The sequence below is a fragment of the Eupeodes corollae genome, chromosome 1 (assembly GCF_945859685.1).
Source record: "Eupeodes corollae chromosome 1, idEupCoro1.1, whole genome shotgun sequence".
NCBI lineage: Eukaryota > Metazoa > Arthropoda > Insecta > Diptera > Syrphidae > Eupeodes > Eupeodes corollae.
In genome coordinates, this window is record NC_079147.1 from 216,910,709 (window position 1) to 216,919,893 (window position 9,185).

A 9,185-nucleotide genomic window follows, 5' to 3' on the forward strand; every position below is an offset into this window, starting at 1 on the left:
GTATAATACGTTTTCCCGAAAAACCACCCTATCGCCTCCACCTCCATCCACCGCACCGCCTCGAATTCGATTTGTATGCTTTATTGTCCTCTCCCTAACGGTACTACATACCCCATAAGCAATTTCGCATGTTTACATCTATTCTCGTGCAGCACAAGTGTTTCTTCTGGAAAAAAAGGAAAAAACGAAAAACGGAAAAGAGGGCTTTTCCAGAATTCAGGAGTTTTTTTTTTTGCTGCTGCTGCTCTCCCTGTGTGTGTTAGACAGTGCCGATGTCGAGAGCTTGTAGCTTAGTAGAAAAGGAGGCGAGTGCGGGCGTGAAGAGTGAGCGAGGGTGGCAAATCCAAAAATCAACAAGTTGTTATCATTTGTAAGCGGTGAACTCTCCACAATCCGGGCGTTTCGTTTCGATTTTTTTTTTCACTTTTTTAAATCGTGAAAAAAGTGGTTTGTAATGCTTTTTTTCCTATATCAAGCTGCTCTTCCTTGATCCCATTTATATAGGTGGAGTTGCCCATTGCCGCCCTTTTTGTTTGGTTTCTACACTGAGGGTTTATACCTACGTATAGATGAGGGGGTATTTTTAGCTTTTTTGGATTTCTTTTTAAGGAATTTTTATCATGAGTTTGTTGTTGTCTTTTTTTCCTTTCAATATCAATTTGTATGGAAGAGCGAGTTTATTAGGTTATATTCAAGGTTCTTTTTAAAGGAAGCATCGCCAACGCCGCCACCGCGCCGATGAAGAGTATTTTGTCGGTCTTGAAAAGACGACTGCCTGATGATGATATATCATCAATCATTTCGGCAACAACTGTGTTTAGATGAAGATGATTTATTGTTGACAGTTGCGATGGTTTAAATATTGACACAGTAATAGGCTCAATCTGTCATTTTTTTATTACTTAAAAATTAACCGTTTTATGAGAAGAGTTTAAAATATACAAGAAAAACGTTTAATCATAATATAAGAAATCACGAACTCCGTGTGATTTTTAGTTCCTTAAAGTATGGGTTTAGAATGTAAGAACGGAACAGATTTTACGAGACAGCCAAAAAATTCCAAATACAAAGCAGAAAGTTCGACACCTCATAATTTGGAATTCGAAGTCACAATTTGGAACACAATATTTTTGGTTGGACAAACGAAAAAGTCATCGATAAACTGGTAAAAAATTCAGCGTTTTAAATAAGGTGCCACAACTTACAAAAAAGAACTTAATAGCTCTTTAAAATAATCCTTTAAAATTGAAACTTCTGACTATAGGTGATTATTTCGCTATTTATTTTTTTATCTCACTTCTCAAAATTCATTCTTTCCTCTTAATAACCATCCGACGACAAATTTATCCAATTCCTCATCTTCAACTTTAATAAAATGTTGCCAAAAATTGTTCAAAAGGAATTTCAAAACTACAATACCTGCCTAGCTGCCTGTCTATGACACCTGCAACAAGAATTTACCGTCAAGTCAATCAAACGACCCAACTGTTTGACTACATATATAAGAACGTATATTTATGCATACACAATTACATATACAAGAGGCAGACAAACGAAAAATTGTCACGAATTGAGGGATAGATTCTTGAAAGACGTGTAGTTAGTATAGTGTGCTTATGTTTTTACCTTATACCTTCCTTATTCTATAGAGCATCATCAAAGACAAAAGGAAAGCTTACACAATCCTTTCTCAAACTTCACTACTACACACACACTCACATAGAAAATAGGACAAAACAAGGACTTTTATTGCAACTTTTCAATTTTCTCAACTTCAGTTCTTTTATACATCAAATTTAGCAGGTTTACTTGACGAGAAGCCCAGAAGAGGAAAATAGAAAAACACAAAAAATAGAAGGAAACTTTAACAAATGCTTGCTTCTGTCGTCCTTATAAATGTATGTCTGTACCTATATCCTTTGTAGCCCAAAGAATTACCGGAATTTGTCATTATAAATTATGGCGTCTATACACAGTTGGTTTCCTTTTCTTCTTCCCAAAAATAAAAAACTTCCTTTTTGTTGATGGTGTGTGTTTGAGGGTCCTGACCAGGACAAGGACCAGGACCACCAACGAATTTCTTTACCACACCATTTCTATGGGTATAGGCATCTTATTCTATACTGGTATCCCACAACAACTCAGCATCACACAACAATGCTCTCACTCTAACGAACAGACAGACACTTCAGTATAAATAATAATTGAGTCGAACTTTTTGACAAGCTTCTCCCAAAACCAAGAAGGTACGAAAATCAAACTATATACGTATTGAGACACCCTTTTTATCAAAAGGAATGAAGACTGGACGAATAGAAGTAGGAAAGGGAGACGAAAAATTTAAAGTTTTCCATCTGCAAAATTTCACCGGAAGTCCTTTTTTTTTTGGAAGGTATGGTTTTGGATGTGTATTGATGTCGCCAAACGTCAAGTCAAACGTCTTTTGTCACGAAAATACCACTGCTATCCACTGCCTGGCCAAGCCATGCCTCACCGTCTTCGTCACGTCGCTCGATAGAAGATTGAGTACGTAGGAGGACCAAAAGGATGTCATTTCTGTAGGTTACTGATAAAGCAAAATGTTACCAGGGGCGTATTGTCAAAACACTTTAAGGCTTTTTTGTTTATTGTATACATCTACCGCATGTGGTATGAATATCCTGAGGCATTTTTATTTAGGATTAATATTCATTGTTAGGAAGAACAAGATCAAAAATAATCTATGTTTAACAGTAACCAGAAATAAAATCGGTAGTATTGATCTTTGGCTCATGAGCTCACTGGTATTAGGTTCAAAATTTTCATTTCTGGCATATCAAACCCACTAACTGACTAAAAAATTGATTCGATGGATTTTTGATAATTGAACTAAGGAATTGGAGTACTCACTCCTTCATGGAGACACTAATTCATGGACTGATTGATACACTTTTTGATTGATAGAGTTACTGCTTCACTGATTTAGTGACTTTTTTTATACACTAAATCGTTTACTTGACTTATTTACTATTAGGACTCTATAAAAAGTTACTATCTTAGAATTTATAAAAAGGCGCAAGGATTTGATCCAAGGCCTTCTGAACTGGAAAACCCATCCAAGTTTAAGATTTCAAACTTTGTTTATGTTGATGTCATCTGTCGAAAATGTTGCTGCTATTTCGTATTCTCATACATAAACCATATATTTATTATATAGAAAATGCATCTCTATGAGTTAGTATATAGATGGACAAGAAGAAAATATACAAAATCGAAGGGTTCATGCGATTGTCATCTTGGTGCTTTCATCCTTCCAAAGCTCAACGTCTTTTTCGTCGTCATCGTCGTTGTCGTAGTCTTGCTCATCGGTCTCCTCGTTCTCAACATCGTGTTGTCGCTGTCGATGTCAGAAGTAACTGTGAGTGATGTACTAAGAATTTACGATCTATATAACCAAGAATAAGAGATAGAAAGACTCTAAGACTGTAGATGATTCTTTCAGAACATACGTTGGATTGAGAAAGGATAAGAAAAAGATGGTCGAAAAATAAGTTTAGAAAATATAAAAAAGGAACAAAAAACAGCAGCTGATAGATGGAAGAACATGGCGATTTTCGTATTGTTCGTTTGGAGTTTTTAGTGCAGCTTAAGATTAGAAATTCACAACTTCCTTTGATCCTGATGCTGCTACATATACATTCAGCTAATACGTATATATATATAGCTAGGAATGTGTATGTATAAAGAGCAATGTATTGTGTCAATGCACAGGACGACAATGTGCCATAAAAGTTTATCTTCTTCCTTCGTTGTCGTCTTCAAACTGTTCCTTCTGTCTTCATAAAAGAAAGACTCTTGCATATACTCGAACATAGCAATTGTGGAATCGGCGGTATATGTATATATGGCAAGAGACAAACTTGTCTATCTTCCCGTCTTTCTATCTGTTGTTTCTGTGAATGAATGAATGAATGGCACCAAGTAATATATATAATATCTATATAGAGTTAACTGTAAAGAATGCTCAATGAATAGTATTTCTAGGGAATTATATCAGATATTCTTTTCCTAGAGCACCACCAGAAAGAAAGGAACTGTGCAGTGTGCACTGCACATTGCATTGTAGATTTTTGTTGGCTCCAAAATTTTGATGACGTTGTATTTTGGGGACAGTTTTTTTTTTATTGATACCTTCCCCTATCCGACTGGAACTGGAGTTAGAAATTCGAGAGAGAAAAGTTGAAAACTCTTAAAGAAGCCATCAATCTCAAAGTTGTCTTTGTCATTTCTTTGAAAGAAAATAAGATGACACATCGTATATTTGTTGTTCTTTTTTTCTGAAAAGTTCTTCTGTCCATGTTTTTGGGTTATAATTAAATATTTTATTTTTTGATTTTAAAAATTATGACACAAATGTTCAAGAAAACTGCAAATAAATTGAAGCAACAGGCTTCAGGTGAATGTTTACAAACATCGGACCTAGTTTTTTTTTTTAAAGTTTATCTTTATTACCCATCTTACTTAATTTCGAAAGCAACAATTCTTAGTGAATTTCAGATAAAAATAGCACACTTCCTTGCAGTACAGGGCTTCAATTTTTTTAGTTGGGAGTAATTTTGGTCGTTCCGTGCTCTGCAAAATAAGATTTCAGAATTCGTGTAGTATTGCGTGGGAATGTTCAGATGCAGTTTGTGCTCAAGTCCCAAGTTCCAAGCCATGCCAAAAGCTTGAGAAACATCTATAATGCTGTACTTGTATTTCGTCAAGTGCCCTTTCTCGCACATCCGTTAGAAGATAAACTTGGTCTATCGTGAAAGGCTTTTTTCCAACTCCAAACTGATGGTTCAGAATTAGTCTTCTTTCCCCTTATATTTTGCTGAGCCTTTTCAGTAGCAGGTTTTCGAAAACCTTTTCCTTGATTGGTATAATCGATATTAGTCTGTAAGATGTTACATATGTTGGTGGCTAAACTTGTTCAGCTATAACACTTCTGCAATCTTGCATTTCTTTTTTCTATTAATTTCTGTAAAAACTTGAGCAGTGACAAGATCATACCATGAGGATTGTTAATGATTAAAATTTCTTGCAGTTGTTGGTAACATTTTTATCAACGTTAAGAAAGGCCAGATCCATTTAATGGTACATGCTTTGTGCACCTGAGCCGGAAGCAACTTAAAATTTTATCACCTATTTGAATAGTGGTGGGCGCTTCTTTCACAGTTATTCCAACAAACCTCCTTTAAGTCATCAGAATTGTGACAAAACATTCTACAATAGTATAATGGCAAGTATATAATTTATTCAAATTTCTACCATGACATACATCAGCAACTAAAATATCCAACTCACGTTTTACCAATTCAAAACGAGCTTTGAAAGTGCCAAGTCTCATCCAAAATGATCTACGATGTCAAAAGTCACACTTATCCTGCACCATATACAAGTGTCAAAGCACAAGAATGGTACACTAATAGGAGTCGATCTCTGTGAGACTATAATAATACCTTCTTCCTTGTGCTTAGTACTTCACTATGCCAGCGGCCTTCATGCAACGATTGTCTAGTACCAATACCGACCACGGAAACAAGGCACAACAAAAATACACCCTCAACTACCAGTAAATTATTTGTCCACCCACACATCGCCGAGTCGTAGTCATCTTAATCTCGGTCTTATAGTGTCTCATATCGCTCTTCATCCATCTGCGCAGCAAGTTGCCCCAAACCAAGGTGTTCGATGGTGCGCCACACAGTGGATGCCGTAAACCAAAAAGATTAACAAATTTAAGATTATCTTTCAAGATTTTAGTAAATCTCTCAAAGGATTTACGACTTCTTTAGTCTCCAAATTCAAGAACATAAAAAATGTATGAACTCATCAAACTCAACACCGTTGAAACGAAACTACCGGATGAAAATATAACTTTCTCTCTCCTCTGTTTTAAAACCCTGTAATTTTAAGAAAACTCTAACTCCTAACACTCATGTGGAGCTATGAATATAGTTTGCTATTTAGTTTACAAGCTGTAGTGAAATTTTGGTATTTTTGATTTATCTCGCAAAATACCCTACTGTATGTTGACTTGGGTAAATGGCTCAAATATTTTAATATTATTACACCATAGTGTGATCCCCAGTGAACACTAAATGACGGTTATTTATCGCGTGCAACTGCAACCCGTCCTCTCAGCGTCGCATCGCGTTGGTCTGTTATCGTTGTCGGTTGGCGGCAGCTTCGGCGTCGCGGTCGTTCGTCGCTCGGCTAAAATTGCTCAAATTGTCCTGTTTTGTCTTGCTATATCTTTTTCACAGTGCTTTAGAATTGACCGATGCGTGACTTTTGTGGCAGACAATAAAAACGCTTTAAATCATCTGACAGTGCAAATTAGCAGCCAATGCATACCTATACACTACATACGAAAACTTAAACACAAAGTCTCAACTTGTTATGGACTATCTCCACTCCACATGTATGTATGTATTGTATAAGTATATCTAGAAACACGGTAGGTAAGTATTGCTATACAAGAGGTCTTGAGATTTTATTTATGATTGGCCATTTGGAGTCTGAGAAGCTGTCTATTAATTTAAACCACCGAATGACGACCAACAACTAAACCTACTCTTAGCCAATAAAGTTACTATATATTATAAAAGATATACGGGGTATGCGGTGAGGTGCGGTGTACCTATGCAGTGTGCAGTGCAGTATGCTGCAAAATTATTATGCAACATTCGTGAAACTTTGACAACATCAATTCGTCTTGTTTTTTCAACTTGATTGCTGCAATTTTGATAGAGTAGATAGCTGTAGAAGTAGCAAGTAAGTATTCAAACGTGAGGAAGGAACCGGCCATTTTGAAAATAAATTAATAGATATAATGCCAGATTTTAATTAGAATCTATAAACCTAGCAATGATCAAGTAGTAAAGAGCGAGTTGATTATAAATAAATAAATTGTCTCTGATGAGAGCTCTTTAAACACCATTTGAACACCTGATAAAAATATCTATATTTTTTTTAACCTCGTTTTTAGAAAGAAAAACAAAACCCTGTTATTTTTAGTTCTCACCTTATACACAATTATTTTGTAGTTTACGTTGACGAGACGTTAATAAATAGAACGTTCAATTGTTGCCTAGATATCCTTTCCGTAAACTCTTAACCCACATGTGTGATATTCGCAGAACAAGATCCGAACGAAAAAGACGACGTCTTTTTAAAGTTTGCGGGATATTGGTAAAATAATTTAATCAAAGTTTTTTGAAAATGAAGTTAAATTGAAGCTTAATTTTTTTTGCTAACAATGTGGATTTTTAAATTTATATTACAACAATGTGAGACCCAAGAGATTTTCTACTATCAAGGGGATATTACTACCCTTATTATGCTGCGAAACAGTGTGAGCACTAAAAAGAGGATAGAGGGTTTGAAAGCAGATTTTGGTGCACATTGGTTTTGAATTCCTGAATATTGCAATAATTAGGAAAGACAGGATGTGGTAAGGCATTCCACATTCGCGAAGTACGACTAAAGAACGAATCTCTGTATTTTACAGTACGGCTAAAGTTGGACTCGAAGGTATACTGATGAGCATTCCTAGAAACGCGAGTATTACGGTTGAACGGTTTAAGGGGAGGAATGCAGCTGGCTATTTAACTACAGCATAAACCGTTTGAAAACGTTAAGAAAGTGTGAGACAAGAAACCTTACGACGATGTTCAAGCGAAGTAAATAAACTTATGATGATATTATCACCTATCAATTTAAATGCTCTACGTACAATACTATTCAAGAGGTTTAAGTAAATTGCAGGAGCCCCAACCCAGAGATGGGAGTTATACTCAAGCTTTGGACACATAGATAACAGCCAGATCAGAGGAGGTTGGTGACACACATAACGAGTATATCGAGATGTTCAGTCTCATTTATGCAAATGCCATCCATGGATAATAGCAAGGGGTATATTTCTCGCTTTAACGATACAAGACAGCATTGGGTTTTCGAAGCATTAAATTCCACGCGGTTTTTTAATCCCCATTGTAAAGTGCTGTTTAGGTCGGAATTTAACAATTCCACTTCCGAAGAAGAGGGATGTGAGTTTGAAAACGAATAAGAAATGCTAAGAGTACTATCTTAAGCGAAACAGTGTATCGGATTAGAAGTTGCAGACAGGAGATCATTAATACCTCAATTAAACGTTGGCTTTTTACTTTTGATCATTCTGAAATAGGTTCTATTCTTAATCCATTGATTTGATATATCTTATATTTATAAATGATAATGATCTTTTGAAATTAATACTTGGTATTGAATTTTAGTTTAAATTTGTTGGGTAAATCCCACAAAAATATTGTGATAACTTTTCTTCTATCTAACGTTTCTTTGTCTTTTATTCTTTTGAATAATAGAAGTAACCTAACTATTTCATCTTAAATCTTGCTATAAGATATCTATTTTATGTATTGAACGATCCGACAGCTAATTACTAATCCAATGAAGCAAGGATTCATGAAAACCGAAAGCACGAATTTTTGATAAGAGAGCTTGATGCCAAACCCTATCAAATGCTTTTGAAATATCAAGTGCAATAATCTTACCTTCTCCAAAGCGATGTAAGAATTTGCTCCGCTGTTCGGTAAGATGAACCAAAAGATCACCAGTGGATCTATTGCTTAGAAAGCCGTACTGACGGTCATTAAGAAGATTTCGATTTTCAAGATATTTCTTTAGCTGATAATTAATCAGCGTTTCTATGACCTTGGAATGCAATATTTGTTTTTAAAAACCAAAAAATTGCGAATCAGGACCTCCCACAATCCCGAATCACAAAATAAAAATCAACAGCACTGTATGGATTTTATGTCCCATACTAATATTGGTACCAGTTAATCAGAATCAATTACATCAAAGTTTTCTACTATATTTAGATACTTGGATATCCAATACCAAGAAGACCGCTCTGATTCCTTAGATTTTTAAAAGGCTTTGATTGTCTGCATAAAGTTTTGTTTCAAAACTGATTCAGTTCTTTCCAGAGGTTTTAGAGTTGTATTAAAGTTCAATAACTACATTTTAATCTTAGTCTTCGTTCTCAATTGTGTTAAGTTACTTTTGGTTACGACTAGTTCGGGTTGGGTGCATATTGCGGTTTTTTTTAAAATAATTTTGAACTTTCGAAATTAATCAACATTTTAACCTTCTTT